At 34.8% G+C, this 13,244-nt stretch overlaps 1 protein-coding gene and 1 long non-coding RNA gene across 5 annotated transcripts in view; one reads left to right on the top strand and one right to left on the bottom strand.

Annotated features, from left to right (window-relative positions):
* The window catches only part of LOC143255310 (uncharacterized), a 153,362-nt gene that overhangs the window by 14,511 nt on the left and 125,607 nt on the right, over positions 1-13,244 (bottom strand). The window lies entirely within an intron of this gene.
* The window catches only part of LOC143255295 (uncharacterized), a 33,588-nt gene that overhangs the window by 14,558 nt on the left and 5,786 nt on the right, over positions 1-13,244 (top strand). Inside the window, exon 1 of one of the 3 annotated variants that reach the window (XM_076510754.1) lies at positions 7,896-8,543. The exons of 1 other annotated variant lie outside the window; for it this stretch is intronic. The gene's annotated coding sequence lies outside the window, so the exon portion shown is untranslated. Of the gene's footprint in view, positions 1-7,895; positions 8,548-13,244 lie in introns of those variants that run through there. One more of the 3 variants, XM_076510760.1, reaches the window with a different exon arrangement.

The following is a 13,244-nucleotide window of genomic DNA, read 5'->3' as shown; positions in this document are numbered from 1 at the left end:
TTGGAAATAAGTAAGCTAAGTACTAATTTGAATCGCTATTTACAGAGGTAAGGCAGACAGTTAGTAACAAATACTGTACCAATAACCATTCTCGATAAAGGACTGACTCACAGATTAAAGTGCTGGAATTGTTGTGATACTGCATGAATTCCAACCTCGTTCGCCAGCTCTAACATCCAGAACTATATCACAAGGCCAACCTGTGCCCATTTAAACACCATCATATTGCTTAATTTCAGTCTTGTTTTTCTAAAGTAGTTAATATATCTTATTCCTGAAAGAGACTTTGATCAAAATAACAATGAACTTGGTGATGTTGCGTTATTGTGTCTCCTTAACCAAGTAAACGCAATGGGGAGACTGACACGACATACACAGTATAGGCAACCTTTCATCAGCCCTAACAACGTGGAATATCAGAAGACAAAAGAGTTTATCGTTCCTCTATAACAGTTCGGCCCAGCATGGCCAAGCGTGTTAAGGCGTGCGACTAGTAATCTGAGGGTCGCGGGTTCACATCCCCTTCGCGCCAAACATGCTCGCCCTTTCAGCCGTGGGGGCGTTATAATGTGACGGTCAATCCCACTATTCGTTGGTAAAAGAGTAGCCCAAGAGTTGGCGGTGGGTGGTGATGACTAGCTGTAAGACTCTAGTCTTACACTGCTAAATTAGGGACGGCTAGCACAGATAGCCCTCGAGTAGCTTCGTGCGAAATTCAAAAACAAAACAAACTATTACAGTTCACTTAGCGTGGCATGGCCAGATGGTTAGAGCGCTCGACTTGTAATCTAATGATCGCATGTTCGAATTCCCGTCACACCAAACATGCTTGCCATTTCAGCCGTGGGGGCATTTTATGTAACGGTCAATTTCACTATTTGTTGGTAAAAGAGTAGCCCAAGAGTTGGCGGTGGGTGGTGATGACTAGCTGTTTTACCTCTAGTCTTACACTGCTAAATTATGGATAGCTAGCGCAGATCGCCCTAGTTTAGCTTTACGTGAAATTAAAAAACAAACAAACTTCTTAAAACAATGTAAAGTTAGTGTTTTTAATTCAAGAGGCAATGATTCGCCATAAAAAATAAATATATTGTGTATATAAGTTCATTATTCATCACTTATATAAGTCAAGTGTAATAATCAGTGTGACAAACTAAGTTCATTATTCATCACTTATATAAGTCAAGTGTAATAATCAGTGTGACAAAATGTAAGTTCCATTATTCATGGTTCGTGTTGCACTGCAACAAAATCAAAGTCCCTGTGGGCGTGTTATAAGAGTGATGGTCAGATACCATTATTGGATTAGTGTAGCTCAAGAAGTGAGGATGTTGAATAGCTGCCTTTCACACAGTTTACAGGTCAAAAAGTTGAAAATTATAAAAACGAAAAGAAAATATGCTCATCAAAAAGCTTTTAGATAAGTTTGAGAAATATTATGTGACACTAATGAGAACAAATGTTTCTTGTCGTTTTGGTAGTTGGTAGAATTCAGAATTTTATGAAGAGATACTAAAGGGTATATGACACTTTACAATAACGATTCAAATATGCTAATACACTGACATGTCGCCATAGATATACTGAGGGTTTGTTAAGATGTATGATCATAGGTAGCTGTGTGTAATTATTGGTCAACACATTGAGCATGTGCGACGAATAAAAAAGTACTTCCGGTGGTAACACGAAACTTACAGTGAAGTACAGCAGAAATTAGATAGGTTGTAACTAATCAGATTTTTGTATCAATAAATTTTAAAGTTTCGATATATCTTTAGCAACCATAAACTTCAGGGAGTCTAATAAAAAATTTTGGTTGATATCAAAATATTCAAACTACCAAAAATTTCTAGCCGGTTAATATTTCATCTCCACTGAATGCCTTCGAAAAAAAGAGTAAATAAAATATTCCACAATGTTAGTATTTTTGATACGATGTTTCTGCAAGTAGAGATAAAGTTAAAAAAACCGACATTGAATGTAATTCTTTGTTTATTCCAGAATTTTCATATATAACTATTTAAGGGTATAGCTATATAGTGGAATTGGTCATCAGTCTTATAACACATTCACACCCCATGCGACAGCGTTTTATTGGAAAAGGGACGTGAACCGTAAACCTTTTGATTCACAATCTGGACACACCAGTCAAAAGGTCATGTCCTAACTGTGACTATAACAATGTTGTAGTGTAAGTATCACAGCAGGAAATAATTGAATATTAAATTGTTTTAACAGTCTGAACTCGAAATTAATTTTAAGATTTAACTTCTAAATGTCAACCAAATTGAAATTTAATAAACCGGGAAATTTAGGTAAAACGTTTTTGTAAACTAAAACCTTCAAGTTTTATTCGAACAATAGTACAAAAATAATATCCCACTATACTATGTTGCGAGTTTAAAAAGCGTTCGTTTAAAAAAAAGAAAAGTAGATTTATTCTAACGTGAAGAAAAAATGTATATAACAATTCAGTGGCTCAGTGGTAGGTCTGTATGCTCACAATGCTAAAAATCGAGTTTCGATTCCTTTTATGGGCACAACACAGATTTTCCTTGTGTAACTTTGCGTTTAACTACAAACGCATAATTAATAAAAAATATTCAAATATAACAAGCTTGTTTTAAAATGTTAGAATTTAATCGTGTCCACAAAGATCTAACTAATTATCATTTATGTATTTAACATTTGTGTAAAAAAACATTTTTTATTTTTTTAAACAAAAACAACTTAATTTAACAAGCTATATATTTTAATAAATATATGAGCGCTCATGCAGATTAATCACGTGCAAATTTATTGGAAAAAAAAACAACTCACAATGCCCTCTAGAGGCAAAGGATCATATGAAAAATCTAATCATCCGCAAGACTTATTGACCTTAAAACTCATCATTATTCTGATTACACGTGTATGAAATGAGTTACTCACACATACAAAAAAAGCAAACAAGAAACACTAATTAAGGTTAATTCTTTTACGTGGTTTAATTTGACCCTCTTTGTTCATCATGGAAGAAATAGCATAAAACATTAAGTTGCTATGAAACAGATAAAATTGCGGCCAAATATGAAGTGATTGTATTGTTTTTTGATATTTTTACTCACTATAAATGTTGAATCTTTTAAGATTTTTAATCAAAAATGAACTACATAATTCAACTTATTTTTCTTATAAGTTTCAACACGTCAACGTTGTTTAAATATCGTTCATTTTGAAACCTAATCGAGATGCTGATTCATGGTTTGAAATAGAGACGAGAAAGATTTTCATCTTAAGTTTCTTTCTTCTTTTTTCAAGTACAGACTTTATGCTGATAAAGCAAAATTAATAGCAGTCTTCACTGTAGCTTTCATCTAACATGGGATCTTGTTAACCCCTTAATCCGACTTTTCAGGATATCGCAAAGCATACCAAGTAACCTCTCTTGGTAGAGTATTCAAGTTTTCCAAAGTCAAACAAACTCACTGTCGTTGGGAAGTGCGGTCTAGTGGGTTTACATAAGAGGTTAAGTTGTTAAATTTATGGTACCAAAGCCATATTCATGAAGGTAAAGGTCAAAACTACTTCAGACTTGCCACTTGTAATCTTTTCTGACATATATTGTTGAAGCGCTAAGCCTAAACTGCCGTCAGAATGCCACCAGGGGAAAATCCTTAGGTTTTAGACTAGAACGCCACAGGTGTTGGCTCCCTGACGCCACTAATAGTTTGGAAGAAAGATTTACACTCCTTAAAGTCCTAGAAAGAAATATTTTACGTATTTTCTGCAGGTTAGCACACACTTCTTCTGAATTATACATGATGAGATTTAAAGTCAAATGCATGTCAGTTGGCTGAATTAATTTACTACCATAAAGGTTAGTGTGTTAACGAATTACAAGAGGTTTTATTTATCATTGAGGACTAATAAGGTGAACATTTATTTTCAAGATCTAATGTAAACGTAGAAACGTGTGGAGAAAGTTAAGTGTCATCTTCACTTGCACATCATTTCTATTTTCATTAAACTGTCAATAAACAGACACACATTTCCCAACAGTTAACCGATCGTGGCTTAGTGGTTAACGTATCGGAATTAGAACTTTTTTGTCTTTAAAATTCCACCAAAACTTACAAGTTTTGTGAATATATGCGTGAAACAAACATTCATCAAATACTCAGCGGTTTCGGGTTCTGGTGTTATCATACTAACTTCGCACTTTCAGATGTGAATACGTTATAAGAATAACAGTTAATACTGTTGTTCAGTTGAGAGCAGCTGCTTCAGATGGCGGTACCGCAGTATGGCTGTCTTCCTTCCGTCCACAGTTCAAATTAGACACGGATATTCCCAAATCTTTGACGTGACATTTTCACCACTTGTGTACATAAAGCGTTTACGTGAATCAACAAAACAGTTTAGCAGGAAAGGTTTTAAAATGTTAATATATTTTGTGTTTCACGACATGTTGCTTTCTTGAAAGTTACGTGGTAGCTCTGAAGGATTTTCACTCTAAAAATCGTATTTTGGTACCCGCGGTGAGCAGATCACAGATAAGCCTCTTGTTCAAGTTTGCACTCAACAACAAACATACACTCTCACATGTACTCTCAGTCTGGCCTTTCAGCCAGCGATGTACCCCTAATGCACATAATTGTGTTTAAAAAAATTACTTTCATTTTATACTGATATAAAAATAAACCAACAGATGTATGTGTTAACAATGCGTGAACAACAAGGAATAGTAACTAATGGAATACGGTGGTAATTCGCCGAGACGGTCCTCCAGTTTTGAGGTTAATTGTATACTTAATGCAGTTAAACGTCTGCAGGTGTGCCAAGAGATAAGCGTATCAAAGAATTAGAATCACTGAACTAGATGAAGTGTGTGTTTTTCTTATAGCAAAGCCATATCAGGCTACTTACTGAGTCCACCGAGACTCAGATTTTAGAGTTGTAAATCCGTACACTTACCGCTGTACCAGCGGGTGGAAGGAAGCTAGCTACCAGTATTAACAGATAAAATAGTGGAATTTGATTGTTACTCTTAAAATATACCCCAAGACCTCAAATTGTGGAGCGCATCTTTGTTTAATTTCTTGCGGTCACGGGACGCAATGCACAGAATTTCCGATCCACGACCAATATACTAAGCAATGAGCCTCTCTCGACCAAATTGTAAATGAATTTAACTTTTCATCCAATAAACACATATACTACTGGTTAGCAAGTGGAAATGAAATTCATCTATCTATATTGTATTAAGTAAGGCATGCATTTAGTTTGTTTAATCCAAATGATTTATGGTTTTAACTTCCTTCGTTACTTGGTATGATAATAATTATTATTCTTTCATTTGAAACATTCGTTTCTTTGACATCATAATGGATTGATTTTGAACTAGTTCTGAAAATAGGAACATCATAATTATTTATATCTTTAAAATATGAGCGGATAAATCTAACGACGGATCGTCCGTCAAGTGTTTATCGGAAACAATCTTTGTATTTTAACGTAGGGCTTTCTTAGTCTAACATTAAGTTATCTACGAACGTGTCTAGGGCATCTAAAACAAAATAAATGGATCGATTGTCTAGTGTTTATCAACTGAATAATATTTTTATGATCTATACCAAGACTAAATCAACAATAGTTATGGTGAAAGCTGAAACTTACGAAGTTATAATAATGAGTTTATAACATGTGAGACATTGACCAGCGAAATACAATAAGAAACTTCAAGTTAAAACATTAGAATAAAAGTTGTCCTGTATAGGATAGTTAATATGTTCACGAAATGGTTAAGTAAAATTCTAATCATTTAATAATAAACTCTTTAAGATCTTGATTCAGTTGATTAAATTGATTAGTTCAAAAACTTATATACGGATACAAATATACTTTGGTAAACAACATATGAAAAACACATCAACATTTTTAAGAAGGTCTAATGGTAGGTCGTAAAACAGCATCACAAGTTTATTTACTGATAATATTAACTACAGTGAAGTTTAGCTCCGACTAAACTTGAGCAAAAAACGTACGCAAGTAACTGTGTTAATTTATCTTTTTGTCGAATAGAGGCTGTACTTAGGAAAGGCTTAACTAACATTAGATCTATGACAAGTAGAATTACAAATTTTGGTGTCTACGATAAAAATTTGTTTGTTTTATTCTAGAAATCCTTTTTTTTAAAGGAGTATTGTTGCATAAAGGTACTAATTTGACTACAAACGTTTAGCAGGTCTGACAGTTTGTAATAATACGTCATGGTGCTGTCAGCTATGAATTAGAATATCAGATTTTTGAATATTTAAATTACACTCTATTTTTACTAGAAATTTTAGTTTTGTAATTTTTATACAGTATTCTTTTGAATCCAAAGCTTAAGCAAATATTTACTTTAAGCCTAATTATTATGTATGTAAAGTTGACAACTTTATTTTAGAATATTAATCAACCTTTATTACCATTGCCACACATATCAACGCGAGATAAACTAGATAGGAATAACTATTAAACATTCATTTGTGCAAGTTTTCTGTCTGAGATTTTCGATGCATAAAAAAAATCACAAAATATATACAACAAGTTAGTGTTGCCGTCTCCTGGACGAGATTTATGTAAATTAATGATTAATGAACGGTTATTTTAGGACACGAAAAGCTGCTTCCCTTACATGTAACTGTACAAAACGCCCATAAAAGTTGCAAAACAAAAAAGGTGAAACCATAAATTTGCATGTGTCTGCGCATTAAACAAAAAAAACAAACTTTTTTCCAATTTTGATGAAAATCCATAAACAAGGGGCGATTGTTTGTTTTGAATTTCGCGCAAAGCTACTCGAGGGCTATTTGCACTAGCCGTCCCTAATTTAGCTGTGTAAGTCTAGAGGGAAAGCAGATAGTCATCACCACCCACCGCCAACTCTTGGTCTACTCTTTTTACCAACAAATAGTTGGAATGACCGTATCATGATAACGCTCCACGGCTGAAAGGACAAGCATGTTTGGGGTGACTAGGATTCGAAACCACGCCCCACAGATTACGAGTCGCACGCCTTAATCCACCTGGCCATGTCGACAAGGAGTGAAGTAATGATTAAAAACACAAAAACGTCCACAGAAACAGCAAAACGTAGAGTTCAAAACTGAAAATTTGTATATATCTCCCCATGGACCTAATAAAACTCCATACAATATTTGGTGATGATCCATTTAAAAGGGGCGAAATAGTGGTTAAAACGCAAAAACCTCCCTAAAAACCTCAAAATATAAAACTGAAAATTTGTATGCGTTACTCATACGTGTCTAATGAACCTCCATATCAATTTTGGTGAAGATCCATCCATACCCTGCGAGGTAGTTACATGGACATACGATATACATCTACATTTAAATAGATTTAGTGATAAATCTAATGTTAACATTTTTGTTTATTTGTTTTTCCTAGAGTATCAGCAACAAACATGCTTTAATTCCACTTTGCTAGCAACTTGTGAAACAGAAAAGATATGAACGAAGTTATTTCGTTTTGGTACAAACAGCGAGGTGTGAAAAGTGTTCGTGTTGTTTAGTTTAGCATACAGTGGGTTATCTAAGCTCTGTCCACCTCAGACAACTGAATTGCGGATTTTAACATTTTAAGTCCGTAAATTTACCGTTTACCCTAATTTGGAAAGTGAGAAGTGAATTTAAACTTGTCTAGAGATGTGCCAGCTGTACTCGTCTTCCTACGCATTCTTTAAAACCGAGCTTCCAGGTTTGGCACGTGGCTAGAGAGCACGCGACTGGCACACGTATATTGCGATCAGAATGACCTGGTGGAGTAGAACGAGGACTTAGGTGGCATAATCATAAGAAACCTTAGACAACAGGTCATGTACCTTTATACTCAAATGGAATATCTTCCTTAAGTACTCGGAGTTAAAACCGTGTACAACCAAGGTTGGAAATTTAATTCAACAGACATTACGTAAGCTTTGATTTCACTTCTACAGTACTTAACATAATCACTTCATTTGGTGCTTATAGTTATAAGAAGGAGGTCATAGAAAGGTGATTGACTGACATAAGGGCTTGCTGGTTCGTGACAGTGAGAAAGAAAGTCCAGATCGTATTTCTAGGAATGATTTGGTCTTAAAGACCTCTTTGGTATCGGGAGACTAGCTAGTTAGATAGCAGGTGATAAGTTGTTGACCACGGTAATATTGACATATAATAAACGTGTTCAAATGTACTGGTTACCACCCATCACGTTTAGTAGAAGACATGAGGGTGTATCTGTAGACATCAGGGTGAGACCCACAAACAGTCAACCGACCGGTGGGCGCCTTGCGCATGCTGACGTTCAAGTTGTGTGGACACGTGATCATATATTGCTGTTCTTGGAAAGGTGGTCCACATTCCTACGGAAGTTTGTATTAGAATTACAGTAAGATTACTTAGCTCAGATTAAGCTACGCTTGTTAACCTGGATCACCAGCATTACTCAGACCCAATAAAAGAAGGTTCCATCTACTAAAGAAACTGTCCAACTCAACAGAATTAGCAAGTCCAAGAGTAGGTATTGTAACCTCTTAAAACTATAGTTCAGTGTTTCAGATTGTTGTTATATTAAAATGTACTGGATACGTTAAGGAGTAAACTCGCGACTGGCAGGATGTCTCGGTAGTTCAGATACAAAATTTTAATTAGAGAAAAATCTCTACATCGTTAAATGCAAAGATATACGCTTATTTATTTCTTACATAATCAGTTATACGTAACAGATATATTTTCGATTCTGTGTTATTTAACTCAGTCTAAATGAAAACAAACAAACAAAACAATAATGTTTTCCCAAAATAATATAATTATTGATAGATTGTTTGTTTGATTTAAGGACAAAGCTGAACAAAGAATTTGAATCTCGAATTTTACCATTTACAAGTCCCAAGTCTAAACTAATTCCGTGATACTTACAAGGGTTATGTTAGTTCAGTTTCTTTCATTATTGGTGTCGCAAGTAAGATAACCTATAAGTCATTGGATAAATTACCAGCGAAGTGTAAAAGAAACGTAGAGCTTAATGGTTACTCTACATTGTCACATGTAAAAAAGAAAGTGTTACATAATCCTTTCACGTGCCTTTTATATGAACACTTTGAAGTTATTTGAATTAGCACTTAATGATGCAATAAAAAAAGGAACTTATCGAACCCTTGCAAGCACTATTTATACGGACACGTTGTTTTAAGAAAATGGGCTATCTGCACTCTGTTCAGCGTGGGAAATCGAACCCTCCATTTTAGCATTGTACGTCTGTAAACTTAGCGGGGGACCATATGAACAGCTTGATGTTATTTGACTATTTTATACTGACTCTTTCATTAACATTGTCCTTTACACGATTCAACTCATTAACGTTGTCCTTTACACTATTCAACCAATAAAACATTAACATGTCCTTTACACGATTCAACCAATAAAACATTAACATTGTCTTTACATGATTCAACTCATTAACATTGTCCTTTACACGATTCAACTAAGAAAACCAAAGCCATACTTGTTGCATTTTCTTCAATCGTAAGGAAACAAAGTTGAGTTAATCCGTTTGAATGAGAGAGCTAAATACGTTATTTCCACTTTTATGTAATAGAATGTATTGGAATGGTCATTAGTTTTACGCTGTTGAAAGGTTTGTTTACTCGTTTCATTTAATAGTAATTACTCTTTCTTGGTGAGGAATGTTTTATCTAACAGCGGTTAACATATTTTTACCAATCATATCGTGAAGACAGTAAACACAAATTTGAAGGCATTTCTAAAGATTCATTACGGCAGGTATTCGTTATAAATGCTGGATAAAAAAGAAGATAAATCTGTTCTCTTATGATGCCGTGGAAAGTAGAAATTATCGTGTAGGTCATAAAGTATTACAGATAGGATATAAAGAGAATGATATGAGATAGCGACAATGAGGGTATTGACAAAGTCAAATAGCAGCATGGGTACAGAATACTTGTTCTTTTAAATAACAGCCGAATAATGAGAAGTGTTAAAAAATGTATGGACACAAAATGCTTACGATAAATAATAGTACGCATAAACAAAGTAATAATGTTGAATGACAGCGTAAAAATATACGTGTGTGTGTGTATAAATGTTTTGTACGGAAAATGGAGAGATATGAACTATCACCACGAATACATGCCGATATAAATTAAATAGCTACATGGGCACTGACGACTTTTATGTTGACTACCAGCAGGTGTGAAGATGAGTATTGTTTGAGTTGTATGAGCACAGAAAGATTTTACGTTGCATGTCAGCACTGACATAAACAAGTATTGTGTGAAATAAAAACATAGACACAGAAAGATATTACCTTGCATATTCAGCACGGGTATAAACATGTAATGTATGAAATAACAGCACAGGCAGAGATAGGTATTTCGTTGTATATCGACAAGGGTGTAAAAGGTCGAATATTGCGATCTTATGGTAGTGTGTGTCTATTAGTAAAGCGCTTCATAACTGAGAACGTTTTTTTCATATTACATACAGGAGTTAAAAGTAAAGGATCTCAGCTGAGTAAAGTGGACGCGTTTTAAAAAATATATTCGTGTGAAACGTATAAAAACGATAGTTTAAGTGTCCATGAATAAACGATTTCTGACGAAACAATATCACGCACGTACATCCAAAAAAGCAGCTCAAGTAGGCTCAGGTACTAGTACGCCTTAAAAATTAAGTAACTGTACCGGTACAATTTCACGCCTGATAACACCATTGTTTAATTTCAAACCTTGCTTGTATTTTAAATTTCGCGCATAGCTACACGAGGGCTATCTGCACTAGCCATCTCTAATTTAGCAGTGTAAGACTAGAGGGAAAGCAACTAGTCATCATCACCCACCGCCAGCTCTAAAGGCTACTTTTTTTACCAACGAATAGTGGGATTGACCGTAACTTTAAAACGTCCCACGCCTGACAAGACGAGCACATTTGGTGTGACGGGGATTCGAACCCGCGACCCACAGATTACGAGTCTAGCGCCTCTAACCACCTGGCCGTGCAGGGTCTTCAAACCTTACAATCTTTTGTAATAACATAAAAGCCTACATGCAAATACTTCTTATAAATGAACACTAAACATTAAGCTTCGATTAATAAGGAACTTTAATATTTTTCCAGATTATTACAATTAATGTTTCTACTTTTCGTTGTAACGTTCTCAGACAACTACTTTAACTATGTTCACATTGAACTTAATATAAACAGTCGTCAGTTACATCTGCTTTTTGGTGTGTCTTTTAATACTTAACATGTGTCACTGCATGCTTGTCTTGATTTCAATAGTGGAAAATTCATAATTTCACTTCATTTTGTTACCCGTTACATTATGACGATAGCTATGTTAGAGTACACTAAGACAGTATTGTTTCACAAGCCTAGTAAACTTCTGATTACCTCGCATACTGAATGTAAACTTTCACTTGGTAATGCATCATGTTTAGACAATCGATCAAATAGTTTGAAACGCTAAACACTGCACGAGAGATGTGTTTCTAAACTTTGTAGGTATGAAACTGTAGGTATGCATCAGCCTATATTAATTTTCATTCTGTGTTCGTTTGTCCGCAAACTCGTTCCACAGTTTGGAAATAGACTGAACCAAATTTGCCTTGCGGACCCAGAGTAGCCGATCTATATGGCGTGGCTCCACAATAAATACGGAATGGGGGAGCCCTCACGTGGATTAAAAGTCATTCAAATATGAACAATGAGGATATGGGAAGAGGTTTTCATAGTCTAGGAACCCAGATATGGCACTGTATTTGCTGTTCCCAGCCCCTTCAGGATTCCGGAGGTTCCATTTTTGAAACTAAATTCAAACCTTCACTTATGAGCTACGAGGATAAAACGTGACACAGGTGCTCGAGTACCATGGGGGTTTGTTTTCGAGTATGGGCTACCTTGACGTAGTTTTAGAACTAATAGGGGTCAATGAAATAATTTCATCGGTACATTAAGGCCTCTGTGATCATGGGGAGAGGGTCTTAGAACTCCGCAGAGGAGCATGGTATTTTATGCTAGGACTTGTAATGAGTAAGATCAGTTAATAGAAGAACAACCATTGGTCAAACATAACTAGTTGAAGTGATAAGTTGAGGTAGCAACTAGCAATTAAGTGACCAGTAGATAAGAAAGGAAGTACTGACCAAGGAAGTATGATCTCTTATAAACTATTATACTTATGTTTGGAACTGTAATTAGATGCAATTCTAATGTATTTTCATTCTCTTATTAGCAATACCATATATTACTGAATACACCCTCTCAAGAAAAACGAAAAAACAACATAAGAAATTAATAAAAAATTCCCTACCGGACAAAAGTCTCAGTGAGGTAACAAAATTCAGGCAAAGTACTTATGCAAACGTTGGCACATAACCGAAATACTAACAAGTAACATGATGTGCAAAATAATCAATTTGCACAGTTACATGGAGCCTTACTTTATTTTTCAGGGCTAATGATGTTGTAGTTCGTGTATGCGAGGCTTTTCTTGGATTTTGTGGAATCTGTATCCCTATGGAAGATGTAGGTAGGCTTGAGAAATTGACTTTTCATGAGAGTTAGACGAAGGAGAAAAAGTCAGTAGATATAGTGATGAATAAAGACCTCATACAATTGAACAAATTGGTTATTATGCGCGTTATGTTCGGGTTTCAAAGATTTGATTTTTCCTCCATGCATTGCCTTACATTCTACCCGTTTCTTTTCTTTCATCTGCAGCTTTAATGTTTCTTTTATCCGTTAGAGTTTTTGTATTGAATGTACGAAATAGTATCATTGGCACACGTAGATATTCTATAAAATAGTATCATATACATAGACAGGTATTCTATAAAATAATAGCATATACGTTTACAGGTATTCTTTGAAATAAGAGCATATACATAGACAGGTACTATATGAAATTATAGCTTATACATAAATAGATATGTATAGAGTAATATTATCTGAAATAACAGATAGAAACAAAGAGACAGACTGTGAAATAATAGTATATGCATAGATAGGTATTTGTGTTGTTAAATAAATAACGGCACTAGCATTGATATGAGTTTTAATGAATAACAACACGTAGATGTATGATATTGGATAGTAACAGAAACATAGACTAAAGTATAACAAAGAACATGGAAATTAATTAAACACGGATAAATATCAAATAGAGCGTCTCTAATTATTCAAGAACACAGCTGTACA

This window comes from Tachypleus tridentatus, chromosome 1 (assembly GCF_004210375.1).
Source record: "Tachypleus tridentatus isolate NWPU-2018 chromosome 1, ASM421037v1, whole genome shotgun sequence".
NCBI lineage: Eukaryota > Metazoa > Arthropoda > Merostomata > Xiphosura > Limulidae > Tachypleus > Tachypleus tridentatus.
Note: the sequence above shows the minus strand (reverse complement) of the source record. Positions and strands in the feature narration are given on the sequence as shown.